General features: G+C 41.7%; 1 pseudogene; it reads right to left on the bottom strand.

Annotated features, from left to right (window-relative positions):
- Positions 1-18,942: 18,942 nt before the first annotated feature.
- LOC147300685 (uncharacterized) lies at positions 18,943-24,648 on the bottom strand (annotated as a pseudogene).
- Between the last annotated feature and the right edge of the window lie 2,384 nt (positions 24,649-27,032).

Here is a 27,032-nt window from a genome sequence, read left to right on the forward strand (position 1 = left end):
GAAGAAGTCACCTGATCAGTGAGCAAACGTTTCTGAAAACGTCCAGATGAACAGAATCAACCTTTTGGGATCAGCCAGCAATGCAGCATCATTGTTGTTCAGCTTCAGAGGTTTGCAGGAATGAACTGATGACCAGAAACAGCTGCAAAGTCCAAGAAAATACCAGCTGGAGTTCAGCTGCATTTGAAGAAGTCAAAGAAAAGTAAGGATGGCAAAGGGCGACGTTTTCTTCCAAAGAGCTGCAAACATGGTCGACGCCTCATTAGAAGAATCATCTGGACATTTGTGAGGAACTCTAACCAAGAAAGCAACGTCACACAGATCCAACAGACAGTTTCCATGACTGCAAGTGTTGAGTGGAAAAATGCTACATTGCATTATTGCATCCTCTCACCACAGGAGGCGCTGTTGGCACCACTGATTGCTGATCAGCTGTTCTCTGATGATCTGATTGATACTGTGAATAACGGGACTCACTGAACTCTGTGACACAGTGAAGATTACAGAGTTGAACTTCACCCTTTAAGACTGACCACAGAACCAAGTCCGCCAGAGCTTTTGTTATATTTTTACATGCTGTGGAGCCATTTGTGGGAGCATTTCAAGTTGCTATACATCAATACAACTGTTATAGCCCTAATTTTAATAATATGTATGCATTAAGTCCATAGTAACTACATAAACTGCAAAAACAACCTCTGCTCATCCATCTCTGTGTGTATCAGGATACATTTGGTTCATAATACACAGAAAAATCAGAGTTATTACCTGTAATAAATGTGAAAGATTCCTGCAGTGATAACCAGGCAGGACTGAAACACATCCAAGCTGTCACCACGGTAACAGCACCGCCCATCCACAGGTGAGGGGAGGAGCAAAAAGAGGGACTTTGACCATTTTATACTAAAAACACTCAACTAATGTTTCTAATATGAAACAAATAAGCCCACATTAATGTGAGCGTTTATTAAATAATAATAATGATGATTTCCTCCTGATCTCATTTCCACAGCAGAGAAAACTGTGGTGTATATTGAGGTGGAGGGTGTGGTCTGTGGCTCAGGTGTAGAGTGAGGGTGGGGTGCACCACAGCAGCATGCTGGGACTGCTGAGGGTGGAGGAGGGAGTGATGATGACATCAGAGCTGCAGCACAGAGACCAGTGAACACACAGTCTGTTCATCTTTGCATAGATACAATATACAGCACAATATTGAATGACAGACACGCTGTGGGAGCTTCCACAGATACACTGACGTCAGCATCCAGAGTCCTCCTGCTGCTCCCCCCTCAGAGCCCCGTGATCAGCACCAACACATTCAGTTAGATGACAGAGTCCAGCTGCAGCTAGAATCAGCTCCCCTCTGTGAACAACAGCACAGCGTCAGTGTTTCACACTCAGTGAAAGGAGGAAACAGCAGAAGAACACCATGTGTGCTACGTTTCCCAGGACACACTACAAACTGCACAAATACAGAGCAGCACGTGGAAGGACCTGGAGCTGCATTTACAGAGCTGCAGACAGCGTGATGTCCTGTATGGACAGGTGGAAGGAAGCAAGTCCTCAGCTGGAACACTCGTGTTTGTCCACAGACAGGAAACACAGCAGGAAACTTCCTCACAGAAGTGCAGCTCATGGATAACACACTTCCTGTCAGTCAGAATGAGGCTGCAGCCAAACACAGAAAGGTGTTTTTGTCCAGATGAGCCCAGAGAAGAAACACGAGTGTTCACAGACATCAGAAGCTCAGAGAGGTGAAACATGAGGTTGGAGTCCTCGTCAGCATCCAGAAGAGCTGCTGTGAAACCCTGAGTACTCATGACAGACTCTGATGGCACAAACACATCATGATTCAAACAGAAAGACAAACATGGAGCTCCTGATCCTCCTGCATGAGAACAAGCTGACATGAGCGCTGTGTCTGAGAGTGTCTCCCTGTCACAGTGACAATAACACAGCTGCTGCTCACAGTCATTAAACTGACCTGAGGTCAGCTGTGCTCCTTACATATGAACCATGTGACCTCACATCAGTGCTGTGGATGACTGTAGTCATAGAAGAGTAGAGCTGTAGCAGGTGGTGTGAGGAGGAGGTGGTGTATTCTAGTTAACGCAGTACTGAAACACTCCAGCAGAGGGTGCTGTTAAGTCCTTATTGTAACACAGTTACTGTGTGCAGTTAGACTTCATACATAATCTGCACTTATTTCCATCAGACATGCTGTCAGTAAATGATTGGTTTCTATTGATTCTACTTCCTGTTGACTCGTTTGATGACAGTGAAACAATCACAGCTGATTGTGTGATGATGTAAACTGTCACTGTTACATTCAGTGTGTGTGACATAATGTTAGTGCAGGCTGATAACAGCCTGGTTCTGTTAGAAACACATGAACGTGTCCATAGATCAGTGTGTGTTTAACATGAGAGCTTCAGCCCTGCTGATGTGTTAAATAAAGACATGCAGGAAAACTGATGAGACTCTGAAATAACTCTTTATATTTATAATGTAACTCTGCATCAAAAGAACAACAAAGGATCCCAGACAGGTTTCTGTGAACAAAGACCATTCTGATGTTTCTGTGTTTCTAACACTTTGACATTATTAGTAAACAGACTGCAGTGAGCAGCATTTATAAAGAGCTTCTATATAAAGATATGACAGCTGTTTGACAAGTTTATCACTCTGTGTTTGGACCTGATCAGTCCAGCTGTTTACTTGAAACATGTTCATTTACCTGTTCTGTTATATTCATGTTCTTGTCTCTGTTGAAAACACATTTTAATGTCCCTCAGATTTTTCTCCCAGATGAATAAATATAAAAATGACACAAACTGACTGCAGCTACTTTTTGTCCTTTCTGTCAAAAACCTTCATGTGACTCATGAGAGACACGTTTCAGCTGTTTGTGACAGATCAGAGGCCAACAAGTCATTTATAACACTTTCCATCATTGTTTAAAGTTCTCAGTGTTTCTGTGTTGCTGCGTATAGGATCTCCCAGCATCATCACTGTGCTGTCCAATCATTGTGTGCGAGGTTACCCTTATAGTGCGATGTGTGTTTGCACAAAGAGAAGCATGTGTGTCAAATATAAATAAGCACAGAACAGAAACAGCTGCTCGTTTCTTCTGTTTAGAGTCAAGTTAGTGTTTTGTGTCTTTGTTTGAGGCCTGATGTCGAGCAGAGGTGTGTGTAACTGCACTGCTCTGTTATATGTGTGAAGTGTGTGCTTCTCTTCAGCATCATCTTTGTCACTGCTGATTCCTTTGTGTCATCATGTGTTGAGAAGAGAGAACAGTTATAACGGAGGAGCAAAAGGAAGCCCTGAAATCTGCATCAACAAGGAAGTGTTGGCTCACCAGTGATCCCAGCAGAGCCACTGGTTTGGCTCCAGTTGTTCTAGATTCAATGATGTTGTTGCTACAGATACATGTCAGCATCTTTATTGAATTTTATATGAAGCAGAAATGGTGTCATTAGGAGAAGAAGAGGAGAACAAGTCCGGCGAGGAGGCAGCAGCTCTTAAAGATGAAACAGCAGCTCAGCCCTGAGCTCAGAGAGCTGCACATGAAAAAGCTCCTCAAGCAGATCCTGTCAGAGGTTTGTCATCAACAGGAGGAACTGTTCACATCATAGGATGAAGATGCTGTCAGCTGGATGAAGAAGGTTATTTAATGCAAACGTTCACACTGAAGTCAAATTGTTGTCGTGTTGAACAGATTCATGTACTGATCGTCTCCAGAATGTTAGAAGAGCTTCAATGAATCATTAGAAACAACTTACAGCTGCACAGCTGTGTCAAACACATCTGTGTGTCATTGTGGGATTGTTGTGTTTCTACATGTGACACACGTCTAAAACATGCACACAATCTGAACACAAACAGGGACTCATGTGTTCCCACAGCCAGATGCTGAGAGCCATTTCCTTGTAGTCCTGTGTCTACATACATGAAGGAAGGAAACACAATCCTACACACGAGCACTTTAAAATGGACATTTAGCTTTTCAAACATCAGGGAGCTGCAATAACAACACTTTGCCCATTCTGATCAGACTGAAAGATTTATAGAGATTTATCCATGTGCTGGAAAAGGATTTGATATCAACATAGATGCAGATTAGCAGGAGCATTTTCTTCATATTGATTTAGAGTTCAGTACCAGGAATATGTAGAATTAACATCTGTGTGCATGACGAGTGATGAAAATTCAAAGTCAGGCTTTCAAAGGATGTCAGAATTGGTGTCTCTATCTGTGACTGTCCCAGAGGAACCTACCTGAGGGATTATTACAGATCTGTCTATATAGAAAGACTTGCATTGATTCACAGTGTACAATTCTTTCTAATCTATTAACATCTTCCTCCAAATCCTGTTTCTGCTGTTTAATGACATATGTCTGAATACAGACAGTGGAAAAATGTCAGTTTTAGTTTTACTGGATCTCAGTGCAGCATTTGATACAGTTGACCACAACATATTACTCAAACGACTGGAGAACTGGACAGGTCTTTCAGGAACTGTACTAAACTGGTTCAAAACATACTTAGAAAACAGGAAATACTTTGTATCAATAGGTAACTTCACATCTGAGCAGACAAGTATCACATGTGGAGTTCCCCAAGGTTCCATCTTGGGACCCTTTCTGTTTAACATCTACATGCTCCCACTGGCACAGATTATAAAGAACAACAAAATAAACTGTCATAGCTATGCAGATGACACACAAATATATATCACAATGTCACCAGGAGACCAAGGCCCCGTACAATTTTCTCCAGCTAAACAAAACAAAACTGAGGTAATAGTCTTTGGCGCCAAAGAAAAACGATTACAGGTCACCAGAGAACTTCAATCTATACATCTAAAAACCACAAACCAGGCGAGAAATGTGGGTGTAGTGATGGATGCAGACCTAAACTTAGAAAAACACATTAAGACAATAACAAAGTCAGCTTACTATCACCTCAAGAATATTTCAAGGATAAAAGATCTGATGTCTCAACAGGACCTGGAAAAACTAGTCCATGCATTCATCTTTAGTAGGCTTGATTACTGTAACAGCATCTTTACAGGTCTACCTAAAAAAATCAGTCAGACAACTACAGCTCATTCAGAACTCTGCTGCTCGAGTCCTCACTAAGACCAAAAAAGTGGACCACATCAGTCCAGCTCTGAGGTCTTTACACTGGCTGCCTGTCCGTCAGAGGATAGACTTTAAAGTTCTGATGCTGGTCTATAAAGCTCTGAATGGTTTAGGACCAAAATACATCAGTGACCTCCTGACCCAGTATGAACCTTCCAGATCCCTCAGGTCATCTGGATCAGGTCTTTTATCAGTTCCCAGAGTCAGAACCAGACACGGAGAAGCTGCATTCAGCTTATATCTGGAACAAACTCCCAGAAAGCCTCAGATCAGCTGAAACACTCAGTTTATTTAAATCCAGGTTGAAGACTCACCTGTTCTCAGCTGCATTTGAATAAAGCACCAAATCCACACTTTTAAGCTTAAATTTCAAAACTTACATTTAACTACTGATTTTATCTACTGTTCTGATCTGTTTTGATTTTATATACTGTTTTGTTTGTTTGTTTGTTAATTAGTTAGTTAGTTTGTTTGCTTGTTTTAATCAATTTTAAATCGTGCTTTTTATTTGTTTTTGTTTCTAATGTCTCTGTAAAGCACTTTGAATCACCTTGTTGTTGAATTGTGCTATACAAATAAACTTGCCTTGCCTTGCCATCAGAAGGGCTCAAACCTCCTGCTGTTTCTACTGGACCATAAATTCTACTTTATGATCATCTTCAAAAATAAAAACGTGAGTTTATTTGTGAACTCTGTGAAATGTGTCTGATGTTTAGTTTGAACCAATCCTGTGTCAGCCGCAGCCACATCATTGCCACACATACAAATGGGTGCGTTCCTGTTTAGACCTGCTGGCTGTCAATGGGCTTCATTCCATTTCATTTCAGCCATTTCCGGTGGTCGGCTGTGATCTAAACTCAACATGGCTCCTGTGTTAGAAGAGCCTCTGATTTTAAACTTTGCACATTTAATAGTTTCTTTCCAACACTGTGGAGCTACCAGCCCAGTATATGTAGCCACAGTAGATGGAGTTATCAAGCTGACTGACAAACATCAGGACTCATGTGATCCCTACATGTGGACCTTTCACAGATGGATCCAAGTGCAGATTCAACTCTGCATTACATTTGACTTCAGCTGTTACACACTTTCTAGCTGTGTCACTTCCTGCTTTTTGGATCAGATAGTTTATTCATGTCCACAAATGTTTGGCTGCATGTTTTTATCATCTATATTTCCAGTCTTCATACAGCCGATATTTCATGTGAACTCCAACCTGCCAGCTGCCATCATGTTTTCAGGGTTCATTCAGTGTTGAAATGTAGGACAAACAGCAGCACATGTTCTCTAAATGTTTGCAGTCATTTTACATGAAGCTGATACTACATGAGACATTTTCCATATTTACTGTCTTTGAACAGAGAATAATAAAGCCATCAAACATATACAGGCTGTGCAAATACAAACTTCTGTGGTGCATTTGATGACCTGCAGAGGAGAACAAGTCGGGCTTTTCAGCCCTAACACAACCTCTTTGTTCTCAATACTACAAAACCTTCAAAGGCTGATATGCAAGTTTGCATGAATCACCAACACAGTTGTGTTTGTTTCTAGTATAATTATAAATAAACTGATCAAATATCTGCTGACTGATTAGATCCAGTATCTGTTACAGATGAACTGGATATCACAGCGCATGTTGTTAATCCGTCATATCAAACTAAACCGTGTTGCTGGTGTAAATATCCTCCAATAAAGTCAGATGAGGGCTGCTGTTGCCAGGTAACGATGATGTCACACTGGATCTTCTGATCTTTAGCATCGTAGCGCTCGGAGTCTGATGTTGGCTCATGTGTTGTTAAACACCAACATGACGTTCTACTAGTCAAGGCCTCAGCTTCACCCACTGATGCTGATCACACAGACCCACTAATAGAACTGTTTTATCAGGTTTAAGCAGCAACAGCATTAATGTCACATTTAATCAGACCACATTTACATTACAAGCCCACTACAACCATATGAAACTCCAAAGTGTTCAAAATTAAATAAATAAATAAGTCATGATGAAATAAATAACTATGTGAATAAATAAGACACAGATATGTAATGTGAGAATGATATTGTGAAATAATTGAACACATTTTGAAAAAAAGCTTATTATTGTGAAATATATTGCATTCTGCTATATAAATTTACTTATTATTGTGAAATATTATTTCATGATCATTATTTTTCACAATAACAGAGATTATTCCTGAGGCATTTTATTTATTCCCAGCCATTTTTAATCCAAAATGTCCTTTTTTTCAAAGTCAGTCTTTATTTCAAAATCAAGTTTTTCCCAATGGCCTATTTATTTCATTATTATTACACATTATTTGACCACGAGCAATCTTTTCTGGTTTGACGCCGTCTTTGTAGCCAGAAACCAGCTCTCTCCTCGGCTTCCTCCACTACACGCTTCCCCCACGCCAGTCTCCTCCGTCACTATAAAGGGGAGAGTCATGAGCTCCATCACCCTCACCTGTGCCGTCCAACGTCCCGCCACCAGCCTCCACTGCAGCAGGCCAGAGACCACACCCCTGCCACAATAAGTAAAAGTATATCCTTGCTGTACCCTTAATGCTAAATGTGCTAAATTAACCGCTGCCTTTGCCCCTTTGGGATTATTCTTATGTCACTGGGATGTTGACCTTTGACCTTCACATTAGAGAGATGGGCAGACATAATTAGTGTATGAATTTTAAAGTAACAGGTAATAAAGAGAGTGACATGTCAGACAAGTGGAGTGGTTTGTTTGTCCATAGAGATGCTTCCTTTTGTTTGTTTTAAGGTTTAAATGGATTTGTTGAATGTGTTTCTTTTCATCAATACTGCCATTTAGTTGTGTAAATGTGCATGTTAGAGGTGTGAAGAGGTTTTGTGTTTAGAAATGTATAGAAACCAATCATTTACTGACAGCATGTTTGACATGTTTGCGAGGTGCGCCTGCTGCTGGCGGCACAGGGAGGAGAGGGCGGGGCGGCGGGGAGTCTCTGGCTGGCTGGAGCGGCATCTAATAACCAACTCGCAAAACAAAATAAAAACAACAAACAGATATTATGATACAGACTTATAATCTGCACCCATGTTTTTTCTACATTCTATAAAGTGAGCGCGAGAGCCCTCGGTGCGCCTGCGCGCTGCTGAAGTCAAAGTAAACTTTATTGTCATCTCCGCTACAGACAGTCCAGCATATAGAGAGACGAGACGACGAGGCTGCAGTTACAGCGGTGCAAGTAAACAAACAATAAATATAAGAAGAGTAAGAAAATAAATCTACACTTTAGGACTCGGGGTAAAGGATCAATAACAATTTAAATTTATAATTTACAGTTTGATGATTTAAAGTCTCACACAACCCGTCAAAAGGGGCGGGGCCGGCTGCTTCCAAGTAGAGCGCATTTCATTTATAATGATGTAAATCCAAGCCCATCATGGATTCACGATCTGAATCCTGGGTTGTGTGAAATCCCAGAAATCAACCTTAGACAATAACAAGGGGAACAGAGATGTGGGAACAGGGCAGACACAAACATAGACTGAACACGGGGATATAGGAACTTAGGATACACATAGACGCGAACTAGACAAGGGGATGCAGGTGATAGGGGACACAGAGCAACTAAAGAAGACAGAGACCTAAGCCATAAGACAGAACTCAAAGAAACCAAAAACTAGACAGTATAAATAATATCATAAACTCAAAAACCCTGGGTCGACGACCCAGGCATCCTAACATGTACAGAACCTTGCAGTACAACAGAAACCTAAAAACATTATTTGTAGTTGTTATTCTTAGTTGTTCTGCTGCCTAAATACCACAGGGTCTGATTATGAAGTTATTGAGCTGCACATACTTTACGACCTGCTTAAGTTCGAGGTCACAGCGTCTGTAGAGCAGCTGGAACATAATGAAGTCTACAAGGTTAAAGTTTTCTGTTGGGTCTGTGTTTCCACAAGCCCCGCTAATTCTAGAGACTTATTCATCATGAAGAAAACAAGACAGTCGATCGATCGATTACTTGCGCAAGGGAGGCCTCTCATCTGTGTCCAGCATGACAATGACCCCGATGATGGCCTCCTCTCGCTGCCTTTTATTGACAAACATCAAACAATAGTTTACAAAACACCTCCCCCTGCAACCCCTTTGGTTACAAAGACAAGTCACTGTATGTAAATGTATACCGTACTTTCACGACCATAAGGCGCACTTAAAAGTCTTAGATTTTCTTCAAAAAGTACGGCGCGCCCTATAACGCAGTGCGCCCTGTGTGTTGTAATGAGGACGTAGTAGAGAACACCATGAGAACGCTAAAGAGTGAAGTGTGCGCGTTGACTTTATGGCACATACCTGTATAAAAGAACAGGTATCTGCGTTATGCAGGACATCGTTGTTTTAACAACCCTGAAAATGCCAAAGAGACACGCTTGCGAAGCACAGTTTAAACTGAAGGCCATCAGCTAAGCAGAGGAACATGGAAATCGAGCAGCAGCGAGAGAATTTAAGATTAACGAATCGATGGTTCACAAATGGAGGAAGCTAGAAAACAAGCTCCGGCAGGTCAAGAAAACGCAGCTGAGTTTCCGCGGACATAAGGCGAGGTGGCCCGAGTTGGAGGAAAGACTCGAGCGGTGGATCATCGAGCAAAGAGCGAGCGGGAGAAGCGTTTCGACGGTCACCATTCGGCTAAAAGCAGTTTCACTAGCTGAAGAGATGAACATTGAACATTTCCGAGGAGGCCCGTCTTGGTGCTTTCGTTTTATGAAACGGTGCCATTTTTCCATCCGGACCAGGACTACGGTAGCGCAGCAACTTCCAGCGGATTATAAGGAAAAGCTGGCCATCTTCCGCTCCTACTGCAGCAAACACATCGGCGACAAACACATCCAGGCCAGCCACATCACAAACATGGACGAGGTCCCGCTCACTTTTGACATCCCGGTGAGTCACACTGTGGAGAAGAAGGGGACCAGCACGGTAGCGATACGCACAACGGGTATGAAAAGTCTTCTTTTACTGTTGTGCTTCGCTGCCATGCTAATGGACAGAAACTGCCGCCTATGGTGATTTTTAAGCGAAAGACTTTGCCTAAAGAGAAGTTTCCAGCAGAAATCATCATTAAGGCAAATGAAAAGGGCTGGATGGATGAGGAAATGATGAAAGACTGGCTGAGGGAGGTGTATGTAAGGAGACCAGGTGGTTTTTTCCATGCATCACCATCGCTCTTAACACTAGGAGTCCCAGGCTTCTACCTTTCTACCTTTAAAACCCGGAGAGCAGCCAAATGGCTTTTAGCTAAGCTTTAGCTTCAGCCAAGTGGAAGCTAAATTCACTAGTCATTCATATGTATATTAGGTTGTTACCTGGGAATTCTGGAGGGAGGGGAGTGGGGGTGTGTGAATGAGGGGGTACTGGAGCTGCTAAAAGCTGTGAACTTGCTTTTGTGTTTCATCTTGATGCATTCTCAATCATCCAGGGAAATAAATCTCCAAAAGTCACCAACTTGGAGTGTTTCAGTTTGCCGTCTTAGGGAGAAATCAACACACATGGGTGTATGTCCTTTGTTGCTGACATTTATTGATAAAAACAGTACAAAAAACCAACCATTTGTACACATATTTACAAATAATAATAAAAAGTGAGTGAGTACATTTCAACATTTTCAGCAATCACTCACAATCCTGGCACTGCCATGGTATCTGTAGTCTGCATTTACCACATGTGTATCTGTTGCAGTGAACACATCGCACAGTGGCATGATTGTTCTTGCATTTGTGTTTGACTTGACACGTGGCTCTTTTTCCAGGGCTAGGTGTGGAGGGTTGTGTGCAAAGCAACTGTTCTTTTCTTGCCTTCTTCGCAGCTACATGAGAGTGAGCCAACTCCCTTGCAAGCTCCACCAGGAAGTCCACCCGTCTTTCCTTCATCCCGGAGCATGCTTGATACAGCACATGTGCATTCAGTGCTGCCATGTCAATCATGTTATAAAACACGGCAACTGGCCAGCGCCGTGTTCCTCTGCGGACAGTGTACTCCCGAACCATCTGGTCCATCACATCCACGCCACACTTTGTTTTGTTGTAAAGGGTGACAGTGTTTGGCTTCCTTTTGGTAGTGTTATCAGTCTGAACCACGCTGTGCATGCTGCTAAGAATATAGACTGTCTTCTTCCGTTTGGCCGCATACGCCGTCAGCGTGGCAGCAGAGGTTAACAACCTAACAACCTAATCGTACCCCTGACACTAAAACACCATGTTTAGTCTCAAAAACGCCTTCAAACTCTTGGCGACGCTCATTTTTTCCACAAGTGGAGTCACGTTCCAGTTTCTGTAAACATGGTGCAAACACACACGACCCTGAGCTGAAAAGATGGATGGATGTGTAAAATCCATATTGCTGCTGTTCACAGCAGGACTTTGTTTAGCTTCTGTTCCAGTATTCCTGGACTGGCTTCTCCAAACCGGCAGCCTGCTGTTACGATCAGCTGTGGGAAATCTACAAACTCATTACAAAATATCAGAACTAAGACTTTTATTTTGACGGGTGGCGTCTCAGCTTCAGCGTGTTGATGGGCACAGCCATGGTTACCACAGCTGGAGTTGGTATACGGCGAGCTGTGAGAGGACAGAGATGGATAACGCACATTTAACTCTTTAACAGGAGATACGTTACGACTAACAGACGACGACTGAAAGCCTGGAGATCCTCTGACGTGTGCATGGCTGATGTGAAGTATGATTAGTCCTACATGACATCAACAACAGAGGCAATGAAAGCTTTGTTGTTAACAGGTTGTAGGTAAAGTCAAATGTCTACTTCTACACTTGTGTTGGGTAAAGTTCTTCTCACTGCAGCAGATTTATATCTGTGCTTTCACAGGGCGTGATGTGGAGCTCAGTGCTGAGGTGCAGGTCTCCTTGGAGACGGCATCCTGGCTGAAATATTATCATGCTTCCAAAACATTTCAGCTTTTATTTTGAAAGAAACAAGACTTGAAAACGAGTCCCCTTCTTCCTCTTTGTCTTTGTTCTTCAGAGGAGTGTCACCTGGACAAACTCAGGGCTGTTCTAGAGCCTTTCTTATTATTTGACTCCATAGAAATAAAACTGAATCGAATCAAACAAAAACTCCCAAACAGCTAAAACACTTTGCTTTATTCTCTTTTTTAACAAATACGTTGAAGTCCATCCATAACAACACAGCTGAGATCTCCTTTGTAATCAAGTGTTTACATCCTTTGTACAGATCTGCATACAAAACAATCATTTACGTCCCACAGAAGTCTAGTTACACGTAACTATACAAGAACTGGTGAATGACAGAAACATGAGACACATGATCACAGGTGATAACAAAAAGAGAAAGAATTCATGTGTTAGTGATGTTTTTCAGCCCTGATGGCTCATGTTGGAGAAACAAGCTGAGGTACGTGGAAAGTTCACACACACAAGTGGGCGTGAGCGCGCACACAGAGAGAAACACAACTGAAGCATCTGTTTGCTGTTTCTGCTTTCATCATCTCTGCTGCTGTGTCAGGCTGGGGTCTCTCAGTGACGTGGTTGAGGTGAAGTATGACGAGTATCCCTGATTCAGTCCATCGAGACAAAGGGCAAAGAAAGCTGTTGTTAACAAACTCTATGGTGATGTGGCGTTTAGCTCTGACTCTACGCTCTGCTGAATCCTTTGAACCTGCTGATCAGTAAAGCTCTACGTGCTGCAGCAGATTGACCTCATCTGTGTTCACAGGTGTGGACCTCAGCGCTGAGGTGCAGGAGACTTTCATTCAGTTCTCCCTGCAAACAGCATCCAGCCTGGAAATACTGTCATCTTTCCCACAAATGCTGCTCTTATCTCAGAGAAGAAGTCTGATGTAAATAACTGCAATCAACAGTGATGTTCTGCACAGATCACTTTTCCATTTTGCTCTCTAGATGAGTCCCAGCTGCCTGACCTTGTGTCCAGGTGATCGTCTCACTGAGGAGCTTTTGTTCTGAAAATCTCACGTCCATCACCTGTTTCCTTTTTACTATCTCTGCTCTTTCTTTATTCACAATGCTCATAATATCACACAATTATATTCATCACCTGCATGTTTTTATCCACCTGCTGTTAGAACCAAACAAATAAAAAGGATGAAAAGCCTGAAATCCTTTGATTTATTACATTTGAAACAAATATGAGAGCATCCCTAACAGCACAGCTGAGACCTTTGTTTTAATCAAGCCTTTGTATCGACACACTTGTAAAGATTCATATACAAAACATAATAGAATAAATCAATATAAAATACACATAATCACAAAAATGCAGCCATGTTGTGAGTTTGCATCTAAAACATGCATGTTTCCCTTTGTACAGGCAGATTTACAGCAGACAAAGCAACACGCTGATCGACTTTGACCGCTGCAAAAACAAAATACCCACCAAGTCTGAAGTCGATCAGAGGAACTGTTGACAGACTGACAGACAAACAGATGCTTGATTCATTAGTGCGATTAAATGTTCTTCTTTAGCAGCATCACTTCATGTGTTTGTGTTCCAGGAATAAAGGTCTGTTTAAACTGGACGTCTCCTCAGCATCACTCGTGCTGTCATGGTTTCAAAGCTGTGCAGAAAGAATCTGAGGGATGATACAGAGGTGACCAAAGTTACAAACATCCAGCTGTGCTGCAAATGTTTGCAGAGCTCCAAACTCTTTGGCTTTCTGCAGAGCAAGTATGGAAGAAGCACCTGAGCTAACTTCAGTTTAGACGATATGAGGAAAAATGCTGCTTCCCAAAGTTTCCTACAAGTATCCAGTTTATATTTAGAGAAGCGAAGGCTCTTTATCCTGACAACTACTCCCTGGTGGATCCCTGTCCTGTGACAGCAGCAAAGACTGTGTATCAGTATCATCAAAGCCACTTCAATAACCAGTGTTTAAAGCTCTCTAGCAGATGGACTTCAGTGGCAGCAGCCTCTGTCTGCTGTGTACAGAAGGTTCTCTGATGAAGCACACAGCAGATGCTGCACTACAACAGCAGCAGCAGCTCAGCTTCAGTTTGCTTCGACGCCCTTTTTGACCTGTGAAACAGCAGAAAATGAAACATTTCAACACCCGTTTGTTAGCGTGAGCTATTCTGCTGTTTTTCATCATTTCACAGGTGAAATAAAATCACATTTACTTCCTGTAGGAGTGATCGTGTCCAGCCTGACTGAGACCATGTGCTCCATCCTGCACAGGTAATAAACCTCTGACATGAAGGGCTGTCAAGTAGTTTTAGACAAATGGGGGTAAAAGAGACGTTAAAAGCTTAAAGAGAAACTACATTTTCTAAGAACTGTCTGACGTTCACCTCTCACACAGTGGATACGATTCTGCCGCTGCAGGAATAATCTTTGTGCTTATGAAACTGTCCATGTGTTTGCAGAAAATGTCACATGTTCAAAGCCATCCCAGCACCTGGGGTTTGTATAAGTGCAGCTGCTGGTGGGGAGATAGTCTCACTCTTCTATATAAAGAGTCAGCAGGCAGCAGATCTTCATCTGTGATCTCCTCCATCATCACGTCTTCACTCTTCAGCAGCTATGGCTTCACTTCGTGCCCTTCTGCGAGTGGTGCTGTGCTCCTCATGGTTTCTGCTTCTGCCTCAGGCGGACTTTGATTTACAGAGTCATCCATAATATTTTTTATTTTTTATTTTACTGCCCATCTATTTTCATACAAATGTCTCCGTCTTATGGAAAAGGGGTGGAGCTTATCCAACGAGGACAGGCAGGGCCCCCCCAGACAGTTTAGCAGTCTATACAGGAGGCTGACCTTTGCAACATGTACTTCTATAATGACTTCACCATTTAGGTTATTTGGTTATGTTTCACCCTGATTTTGTGTGATAATATTTATTTTGTCCACTGATTTAAAAACAACAAACTATATGAATATAAAACAGAGTGAACAACAAAACATCAGCTTTGGAAACTTTGATGTAAAATTCTGCAGTTGTTTTCTCAGATATAGCATAAATCAAACTAACATACATCAGTGTGTTATTAATGTGCACACACACACACACACACACACACACACACACACACACACACACACACACACACACACACACGTGTTACCATAAACAGCTCTTATGCTTCTGTATGATTCTCAGTGCTTTCCATTTGCGTGTCCACAGGTTGCTGTAAGTGGTGCTTGACTGCAGTTTGCTCTCATTTCAAGTGGTTTGCTGTCACAAAGCCAACAGGAAGTCCGGCCATGGTTGAGCCAACTGAAGATGGGTTGAAGGTGGCGTCCTCGTTTCCTCTGTGAGTGCGAGAGGACAGACAAAGCAAACACCGTTTGGACAGCATTAAAATATTTACACTGATGATTAATGTTGTGTCTTTGCACCTGTAGCGATACATGTTGGAAAATGGAGACTTTAGCCACCAAGACTGACGTGCCTGGAAACTTCCCTGTGAGTACGCCCACAAAGACAGGAAACAGTTTAACCACCGCGGTTAATCCTCCATCATCATCATCCAGTATTTTTCACATCTTTTCTTCTGCTGTTTCCCTTGTTGTCAGTCACGGGGTTTGTGACTGAAATGCGTGTGGTCGACGGGAAGCCTGACGAGTACGGCCTGAATCATTCCATCAACACCGGACGGAGTGAAACCTTTGTTGAAAACAGATTATATGGTAACGTTGCATTTAGCTTCAGTAAACTGTGAAGTTACAGCAGCAGATTTACATCACGTGGCTTCACAGGAAGTAGTCTGGACCTCAGCGCTGAGGTTCAAGCAGCTCTGCTTGCAGACGGCATCCTTCCTGAAAATGTTCTTCATCTTCCTCAAACCAGAACTTTTACATTGGTGCTGAAGTTCTATATAAAAACTGCCTGAAATACAAAGTGATGTTGTGCACTGATTACCTCACACTTTCCATGTTTCCTTCTACAGAGGAGTGTCCGCCTGAGTGTTTTGTCTGATCTGTTGTTGATCGTCTCATTGACACTGCATGCAGATCTGACACCAGGGCTGGACTGGGACAAAAAATGGTCCCGGGCATTTTGACTGGAGACCGGCCCCCCAGGTATTAAAGGAAAAACCATAAAGCCTTTGAATGAAAACAAACGCTGTTGTCACAGTGATGGACGCTGTCTTGTTGGTATACATGCATCAGTCTAATAAACTTAAACCTGCACCATCCTCCCTGTCCTGGTATTCTAAACAGGAAGTAGACTGTTGGTCGAGTTAACCTCCTGAACATCTACAACACACGGTGGAAACCTGACATTAAGACAGAGACTAGAGGTGAGACATGATCATTGCTGATTACTGATGACAGATTTAGATATGTTTTCATAAACCTTTCATTTGCCACATCAATAAACAGCACGGCAGGGCAAAATATGTTTTCTAACATGGCGACCTTTAAAAAGTGAAAGGAGACAGAAAGACAGCTGAGAAAGAATCAAACGGACTTTTTGATGCATTTTACACACAGTACTGGTGCAGAATCTAGAAAATGTGGGAAACACTGGCATCATATGCAGTACTTACTTCTGAAGAAATTATGATGGGACCCTAAAAAAATGACTATGTACAATAATGGATTTCTATACATTTTACATCAGATGGAAACGTTTGTTGTAAGATTCAGATAATTATTTATTAAAAGCGAAACATTTTAAATGAGAATAAGAAAGAAAAGTATTTCTTTGTGCCCCCCTCTCCCTGTTAATGCCCTACCTGCCCCCCTGGCAACACTTTGCTAGACCCGCCCCTGCACAGTTACCAGCTGTCAGCTACACAAAAAGGATCCTGGTGTTATTTGTCTCTCAGAAACAGTTCATAACTTCAACTCATTTTTGTTTTGTCATGTTTTGTTCTTTACATTGTCTTTCTTCTATATAATTGTTAAACATTTAATAAATATGTCTACAAAAAGATTTTTAAAATCAGACATTTCACACAGACACCCAAATGATTTCTGACTGATGAAGGGGGCTGAAGGTGCCCTGCTCTTGCCCAGCTTCTGCTGCTCTCTCCCTGCTCACTGTCAGCAGCTGGCAGCCTCGGTCCTGCCTGAGACTCTTCATCTATCAGTGCCAAAGAATATGGGAAATAGCAACGCACAACATGCACATTACAAAACAAGCACATGAATCAGCATTACATTCATTAGTGAAGTGCTGACGTTCGTTCCTAAACTTTGGGCCTTAATTAACATCACTGTGAACTAATGTTTGCTTTGCTTCTTAACCAGTGAAGCAGCGAGGGGCTTTCTGAGGTTCCTGCTCGTAAATGCCCAAAATGAGTCGAGTATTTCTCTGCAACTACAAACTCTGTTTTCATCAGAGGTGTAAATATTACAGCACTGTGTCAGAGTCACTGAGGCTGGAACACAGAAAAAGGAAGTAGATGTATTTATTTTTAGACTTTATTGCCTGGAACCACTTTAAAAATACGCTTTGGGTCACAATTAACTGCAGAAACCAGGAATCCACATATGAACATTATCTGTGCAGAGATTTATGCTTCTGAAGGTAAACAGTGAAAACTTGCAGCACTAAATGCACAGATAGCCAGGCGTTTCACATTTTGGGACCATCTGCCAGTTTTCATTTCTTAGGTATTGAAGAGCAGAAATGATTGAATTTTATTTACATGCTTAAAAATGTTTGCTTTTGAATATTATTTGAAGAATTACCCACACACTCAGGCACTGTGGGCCTGTTTCCCTTTGCACAACCGAGTGTTGGAAACGGGCCTTTTCTCTTTAAACTCTGAGGGGCTGTAACTTTGGCTTCTATTGGCAGATTTGCATGATTGACCCTCTTTTTAAAATAGTTTTAGCCAAGAGAATCAAGCTAACATCACTGTTTTTACGTCAGCTCACGTCACACGAGCTGTTTCAAGAAAAGTCCTCCTGTCACACAGCAATGCCTACATGAATCACACCACTCTGCTTAAATAATAATAATAATGTTTAGTGAAGCAGGTGAACCAAAGGGCTGCTTTTAATAGGCTGGGAGACCCAGGTGTGCTGCTTTAGCTGCTGAGCCTCTCATGCTAGCCTCCATCTATAAGCTGGGATCACAGGAGCACTGCAGTCCTGACTAGATCAAGGATTGTTATTCATGCAGGTGACAAAAGTTTACATTCACAGAGTCATAGGATTGAGCCTGGTTTGAAAAGCAGCTGTTTAATGCAGCTGCTTAGAGTTCACACACAGTAGAAGAATCAGACTTGAGTCACATTTCAAACACTGGAAAAATACTCAGCAAGTAACAATGAAAACAGCACAGACTCAGTATATCCTGTTCAGTCCTGTGTTTGATATGAATGTGCTGTTCAGAGAGGATCTCATGTCCTCTTTTACAAAGCCTTTGTTTCATGATGTTTGTGTATAAATGAATGTAGGTGTGTTTCTAAGTGTGAAGGAGCCCTGGGAGAAAAGACTGAAGCTTGTGCCAAAGAACAAACAGGAAAGAAAGATCAGCATTAATGAAGACGAGCACAGAAGGAGCCCAAGCACGTGTTGCTTTTTCAGATTTCTCTAAAAGTGTGTGTTCATTTGTTCCATCCTTCACAACAAACAACAGCTGACAGACACACATGCACTCTGTGTCACTTCACAGGGGCTGATGAAAGTGGACACAGTAAAGGGAGAGCTGGACCTGCTCTACACATCCTGCACTCTGTTAACAGACTTTATTCTGCAGCATCAACAGATAAAAATATATGAAGATATAGAAACGTTTAACATTGTGTTAAAGATATTCTATTATCAAAGTACTCAGATGCAATGAAATATCACTCAGACACTTAGAGCAGTTTTAAACGTGCACGGGTGAGAGACTCAGGGAGAGACTCACACACCTCCTTGGTGCAGTCTGGCTTTATTTATACACATCATGAAGCATACAAAAAAGGAAATATCATCCTTATCTTGTCAAGAAAACAGGTGTGGTTTATCAAAAAACTTCGTGTTCTCTACAAGGTTGTTTCTTACTCGTGGGTGGCGGTTTCCTGCTAGTGTGAAGGCAAACAGTGACAATGTGAAGGCAAAGACTGATAATGTGAAGGCAAGCAGTTTCCGTTATAAAGTAGGGAGCCAGCAATTAAAATATGCAGCTGGTTGAGTACAGAACAGAAATATAAACACTCTTAGCTGATTATTATATGAATAATAAAATCTTAGAAAGCAAAAATACTCTGACATTCCCTCCTGTTGTTTAGATTTCTCACATGACAGTACTGTTATTTTTGTCAGTTCATAACCTCTTGTCTAAACATTTTCGGTTTGAACGTCATAAAACAGTCCTGTGTTCAATTAGACTAAACATTACTGTATGGATCATCTTTCAAAATTTCTTCCATTTGAGACGTCATCACATAAGCATTGATAGAAGTTGTCACCATGTTTGATACCATTTTCTTCAGACAGGGTACTACACATGTTGTGAAAACACATAACAGTAAAAGCAAAAATGCTATTCCAACAAGTCCTTTAATCAGAAGGGACTTCCATGAACCACCTAGTAACCATGTCAACCAATCATCAGTGCTTGTGACATAGTCTTGTTGTTCAGCATCTTTAATCTTTCTCAAGGTGTTCAAAGCGTCGGTCATGTTTTGTGAGTGTATGTTGTCTGGGATGTATGTACAACATGTAGTGTCAAACAATACACACAAACCTCCTTTTTCAGCTAGAATCATGTCTAGTGCGACTCTGTGTTGCATCACTACATGCGTATTGCGTCGATTTCTTCATTTTGCGCTTTGTTGATTTTCATTGAAGCATTTAGGAACAGTCCAAATCGATAGTCAAGTGTCTCGATCCTCAGCATGTTTTTCCCAACTCCTACCCAAGGGAACAAGGAGTGGAGGACTTTCTGACCATCAGTCCATAGTTTGAAGTTCTTGGGCACATCTGATCCATAGATTGAGTCATGTGGCATTACTTCAGTGACTTCAGCAACTTCACGTTTTGCTCTTGACGTGTGTGTTTCTGCTGTGATCTTGAAGGTGTGGTCTGAAATTAGTACTGGTGCACACAGACCGGTGGAGTTCGGTGGGAGCATGAAGTAGGTTTTAGGCCCGCAGGCCCAAGCGGCTCCCTGGACCCAGAAAGTTCCATTTTTGAAGGTGTGTATTCCTTTGGATTGGGTCAGGTCAAGTGTCTGTGTGCAGTTGCGGTTTCGTCCAAGTTTCCTGTTTCCATCGGAGAAGTTGAAACACATTGGGTGCTGTATGTCCGACGGCAAAACTATGGCGAATGATTTGTTTTTTGTGTTGTTGGCTTTGACGTTTACCCAATGTTTTTCGTTGCAGGTGTAGTTCCAGTTCGTCAGGTTGTAGGCACAAGGGGTTGTCTGTTCAATTAGAATACGTCGTTGTGAAAGTGGTTTCGTGACACGTTTGACGTCTGTGTCACTACACCATGGAATTAGGTCTTCTTTCTTTGTGCTTTGACCTTTTAGGGTCAGTCCTGTTGCCATCAAATCTCTGCGTGTGCAATTGCCAGTTGTTGCTTTGTTGAACACACACATCGCTTCGTCAAGTTCAGGTGCCTTTCCATATATTGTTGCGTGTACGGCTGTTGTTGGCATATGTGAACATACATAGCATTCCGTGCTGTTGTCGGTGCGTGTTCTATCATACACATATCTATACCACGCGTTGTTCATCCATGGGTGGTTATGGTCTTGGTTCAGGTCACGCAGATGCGAATTATCATGTGTCCATCTTTTTTGCAGGTGGTGTTGTTTATTTCCTCTCATCTGGGTGAGTGTTAGTAGGCTCACTAGGAGCGCAATGCTGGCCACTAGGAGGACAAGTGTCTTCATGATGACCAGGCACACCTAGACTTCTGGTGAGTAGACTATTGGCGAGAAGTAAAAAAGGGCGGGATATACCCAATCAGCCCTTCCCTTCACCAATAGATCACCTAGAAGCCAGGGGAGCCGGCGTCTAAGCGTCTGGATTGTCACTCACTTTTTTACAGTGGCTTTGGTGGATCCAAGATGGTCTTTCTGCTATTTTGCAGGCGGTGGGTGTGGTAAGTAGGACTTGGTATGGGCCCTCCCACCTTGGTGAACTCCAATTCTTTCTCTGGAGTACTTTGATCAGGATCCAATCACCTGGTTGTAACCTGCAAGACACTGGAGAGAAATCACTCGGCAGTTGGTTGTTTAACACAATCTCTTTATTTTCAAACAGTTTAGTCATCCATTCTGCTAGGGTAGTTTCCCTTATTGATTTATTAATAGGTTCACTGGTAATTGGCAATGGAAACGCTCTCCCGTGGATGATTTCAAAAGGTGTAAGTTTCTGAGAACCTTGTGTTATTCTCATCCACATCTTTACTAGGCCTAGACATTCAGGCCATGGTCTTCCTGTTTCTTCCATGCATTTTCTTAATCTCTGTTTTATTGTGCCGTTAGTTCTTTCCACTAATCCTGCGCTTTGTGGGTGATATGCACAGTGATGTTTGATGCTAAATCCTAGAGCTTCAGAGACTTTGCTGATGATGTCATTAACAAAATGTGTTCCATTGTCTGACCTTATCAGACTGGGAATGCCATATGTGGGGATGAAGTGATTGCATAAACACTTTGCCACTGATATTGCATCTGCTCTTTTTTACTGGATAGATTTCTGGCCATTTTGAAAATACATCTATAATTACTAGAGCATATCTTGATGCTTGGCATTCGTTAAGTTCAATAAAATCCATGTGGGTTTCCTTGTGAGTTGTGTTGTTTTTTTTGTTTTTTGTTTTTTGACAGAATAGGCATGTTCTTACAAATTATTCGCTAAAGTTTCAAAATTTATAGTGTGTATTGCATTGTTTATCTATACTATATCTCCCTCCTGTTGACACAGGTGTTTACCTCATGTGTCACTACAACCGCTGTCCTGTGTAATGACTCTGTTAATATAGGTTTTCCATCACAGACCATTAAGTCATCTTTCAGTTTACTCCACATTTCAGCCACTTGTTTTGTTCAGTGATTGTTGCAGCTTGTTGTTCGGTTTTTAGTACATCAAGTGGTATTTGTAGGCAGTAGTTGGTTTCTAGTAGCTCTGCCGATTGTTTGCAGCCTGTTTTGCTGCTTGTTCTGCAAAATTATTTCCTTTTGTGACAATATAATTGTCTTTTTGATGTGCTCCACATGTGCACAGTGCCAATTGTTTTGGCAAGGTGATCACTTCCAGCAAGATTTTTTTTTTCTTCTCTATAGATGGAACATTACATTCTCACTTGAGGCATTTTTAGATAATTTCTAGTTTTTCAAAGAATTCACACATCTCACACATCTTACATATTTTAAACAAGTATTGTCACAAATTTGTTTCCAAATCAACAAAATAAAATAATCAAACAAAACCGAAAACATACATGAGTCAGGACCCAAAAAGAAAAATGCTGCTACTGAAACAGAGCAGACATGTGAGGGAAAACTGAGCTCACAGACAGCTGCATGTGTTGGCTTTTATGCAGCTTCTGCTCTAAAAACAAATAAATAAAAAATAAAAGAAAATGTGTAACATGCTCATCAACTTAGCGGTGTCCACATATTTAATTCAGCTTCACAATCCTGTAACTTTAGCTGTTGTCTACAGGGTTTGGCTTATTAGTTGTTACTATAGATGTGCTCTATATCTCAGTAATATTTTATCCAGGTTTTCAAGCATGTCAAGTGCCTCTATGCACCTAAGTAGTTTAGATATTTCCTTCATTTTCTTCATCTCATATGTCATTATACTGAGTTTGAGCAAACCTTAAGCTTGATGCAGACTACTTCATAACAATTGTCCATCTCACATCATACTGACTAGGTTACTTCTTATTATTATCATCTTTTTCTTTCCATATAATAACAACAGTATATTACAACATTTTATCAGTGTATATAAAAGTGTATATTACTATACTACTACTGAGCCAATTTAATAGTTAGGATCATCTTACTCAGCAAACAGATAACTTAGAATTCATCCAATCTGTACAAATTTGCTTCTTCTCTGAACAGGTTTGTGCCTACTTTTTAGACTGGTCTTCTGTTTGCCTCATCTCAGATCCAACCTTCGGTCACTTTCATTCTTTCTGTTGCATGTCTAACCAAGCAATTTATTATTATATATTTTATATTTTATTTTGTGTCCATCAAGGGCTTCGGGTGATCTGCAGCTTCACCTTTTCCCAAGCTGGAGACATTTACCTTTTCACACACTTTCCTTGGCTGACCAATGACACAGCCTTAATGTACCTTATGCATCTCTCTATTTTATTTAAAAGGTTTTCGTGTGAATTATTTCCTTTTATTTATTTTATACATTCTGGGCATGAACGTCTTGCCAACTATGTTTCATTGTTAATATAAGTTTACAGGTTGTTATCCTTCCTATTATTAGTTTCAATACATTAAAAATAAGTTCTAATGTAATTTTGTCTTTATTTATTTTATTTTTGTACTTCTTATATTTATATCTATTCGTTGAGGTCTGTTTCCAACCTTTTTAAACTACTTTGATCTCTAGTTTTCACTTAATAAGGGTTTTATCAGTCACTGCAGTTTGTCCGGCGCCTGGACATTTTTTCTCTAGCCACTGCTCGTCAGCAGTGAGTTTTGTTGATTTATTACCCATTTTTCTTTCTTATTATTTTTATTAGCTCATAGATATATTTACGTTTACACACACACATACACACCCGTGGTGCTTTCTCTGGCACGAGGAATGGGAGAGGCTATTGACACGGCCTTCTACTTTCAAGCTAGCCTTGAAAGCGGTGTCAATTTTATGTGATGAAACACAACCTTTTCCCGTTCCACCAGAACTCGAGCAACCAACGGTAAACAATTCGGTGGAGTAGTTCAGCCTCCTTAATGTGCTGTAAAATCAACTTACTCCACCAACAAAACAGTAAAACAACAGATTATACGCGTAATGAGTTTTTTATTCTGGGCAACACTGTGTCTTTCTACATTGCTCCAAGCCCTCTTTCAGGCGAGCTGCTTCGTAACCTCTACGAGTCCTTTTTCAGACGAGAATGTTACTATCCTGTCGTATTTTGACATTAAACTTGCTCCAAGCCCTCTTTCAGGCGAGCTGTAACCTCTACCAGTCCTTTTTCAGACGAGAATGTTACTTAATTAATCTGTCATACATTGACGGGAAACTATTTGGTTTCTCCTTGGTGCAGTCTGGCTTTATTTATACACATCATGAAGCATACAAAAAAGGAAATATCATCCTTATCTTGTCAAGAAAACAGGTGTGGTTTATCAAAAAACTTCGTGTTCTCTACAAGGTTGTTTCTTACTCGTGGGTGGCGGTTTCCTGCTAGTGTGAAGGCAAACAGTGACAATGTGAAGGCAAAGACTGATAATGTGAAGGCAAGCAGTTTCCGTTATAAAGTAGGGAGCCAGCAATTAAAATATGCAGCTGGTTGAGTACAGAACAGAAATATAAACACTCTTAGCTGATTATTATATGAATAATAAAATCTTAGAAAGCAAAAATACTCTGACACATTGTGACTGTTCACATTAGTGAAGCTGTTACTTTGCTGCCAGGTGGAAAAGAAGCCTAAAGCTGAGTCTGATTAAACATCTGCTGCACCAGAGAGTTTCATGGCCCTGCTTTATCCTGTGCTTGCTGACCACCTCGTCCTGAAACCTCTTCATCATCCTCACAGTTGTGTGAAGAAAGAGGGAAGCAGGTGGAAACCATCTGTGCTGCTGTGTTCACTTGTGTGTGTGCGTCTATGGTCATATCTAACGTGTACCTACAGACAAACACAAACACCTGGCATTGCACAAGAGTCTCTATGGAGCAACCTGCAGATGTCAGAGATGTGATTAGAGGGTAAAGTGGACTAGTGAGAGCATCTATGTTGTTGTTGTCTGCTGGGGGACAGCATCAGCTCCAGAGATGCATCAGGATCAGCAAACTAATCTGCAAGGCTGCAAGTGTCACTGAAGGAGTTTGAGTCAGTGAGGGACTCAAACTCACACAGCTGGTCAAGAAGGCTCAGCAGCTGCTGTATTTCCTGAGGAGGCTGAGGAAATTTGGTATGTTGGCCAAGATCCTCAGCAGGTTCTACAGCTGCACTGTGGAGAGCAGCCTGACCAGCTGCATCACTGCATGGTACGGCAGCACTACTGCAAACCGCAAACGCCTGCAGAGAGTGATAACAACTGTGGAGAAGATCATCAGGACCCCGCTGCCCTCTCTGCAGAGCAGCTACCATCACAGAGTCCAGAGGAGAGACACACCTCTGCCCTCGAGACGAAGGTTCAGAAGTGTGAAATGTAGAACATCCAGACTCAACAACTCCATCTTCCCCACTGCTATCAGACTCCTGAACAGCTGACCGACCTCAAACTGCAGTTTGCACATCAGGTCACTTTGCACACTAAGTTCATTTTGCACATTAAACTCCATGTACATCCATGTACATCGACATCTGCAGACCACACGTGTCTTCAGTTACTTATTTGTACTTATTTGCAGTTATTTATCTTTTTATTTTATTTTTTTAAGTTATTTCTTATCCTTATTTTATCTTTTTATTTATTCTTATCTTGTTCTTTTAACCATTATCTAACTTGGCATTGTGCACGGTGTGTTTAGATTCAGTTTAAATTCAGGGACACGGAGCCCCTGTTGATCCTCTACCTAATCACACGAGCTACGGTGTGAAAACGGGTGTGGGTCTCAATCAGCCAAGGTTTTGGGTGAACCCATTGTGAGATCTAGCCCCACCCGATCATGTGATTTCCTGTGATCAAATGTCCCAGGATGTGAGTGGGCGTTAAGACGTCCATGTCCCTCTTCAAGCAACTTAAAGAAGTCCAGACGTTTTTCTTTCCAAGCTCCTTCAACAACATCATTCATAGAACAGCTTCCAGCTTCTTTTGCTCGGCTACAGTTTGGATGGATTTGCAGATGCAACAAGACTAAAATGGTTAGGGTCAGGAGGTCAAAGGTCAGAGCTCCTGTGGGTCTGAGGGCGGCCTCACGCTGGAGAAGGATGAAGGAGCCTGACCTGAGCCAGTGTTTGACATGAACACATCAGCACTGCTGTCAGTGAGCCTAACGACAGCCGTTAGCATCATTTCAGTGTTTCAGTCATAAAAACACTTCCTGTCTCTGTGGTGGTTACAGTGACATCATGCAGTTTGTGCTTTGACCTCCAGAGGGCGACAAATCAGCACAGACAGAGAGCTCCATTCAAACTTTGCTGCCATCAGGAATAATTCTTCAAATATAATCATCAGTGTTTGAGCAGTTATGATATCAGGGACAATCTAGACATGTGTGACAATACTGAACATGTCACATGACACACCTCAAACATCATGTGATCCACTCTCAGTCTGCACTTTCATTCATGACTTCAACAGGTTGAAATGAGCTTTGAAGAAACATTCAGTGAAATAAATCTTTCATGGATTCATGTGAGCAGCAGATGAACTTTGTACCAACAACATCTTCAATAACAGAGTCTGAATGAAGCTCAGGTGTTGATGCTGCTCACTGATTGGACGCTTGCTTTCAGCTCTGCTCTCAGTCTTTACTGCACAGGTGAAGGTAGAAAGTGTGACTGGATCTATAGACTGGAAACAGAGAAACATGCTGAACATTTGAAGCTTTGCAGCAGAAATGTTCATGTTACAAATACAGCAGAGCTGATCTGGGATCAGTGTGTTCACACCTGCAGCTACAACAAGGTTTCATGTCTCCACACGTCAGCATGTGAACTTTACTCTGACTCAGTCTGAGCAGTCAGACGGCATATTTTTAAAGTTAACACATCAGCACACACAGAGCTGAGCCCCTCCCACCTGTGCTGAGTTTCAGGTGGAGCCCCGCCTCCTTCCAGGAAGCAGCTCACCTGTGTGTCCGT

The sequence above is a fragment of the Aulonocara sp. 'chitande type north' Nkhata Bay genome, unplaced genomic scaffold, assembly GCF_057382095.1.
Source record: "Aulonocara sp. 'chitande type north' Nkhata Bay isolate Kocher_YH1m ecotype deep benthic unplaced genomic scaffold, A_spYH_male_GT1.1 unmapped_scaffold_20, whole genome shotgun sequence".
In the NCBI taxonomy this organism is placed as follows: domain Eukaryota; kingdom Metazoa; phylum Chordata; class Actinopteri; order Cichliformes; family Cichlidae; genus Aulonocara; species Aulonocara sp. 'chitande type north' Nkhata Bay.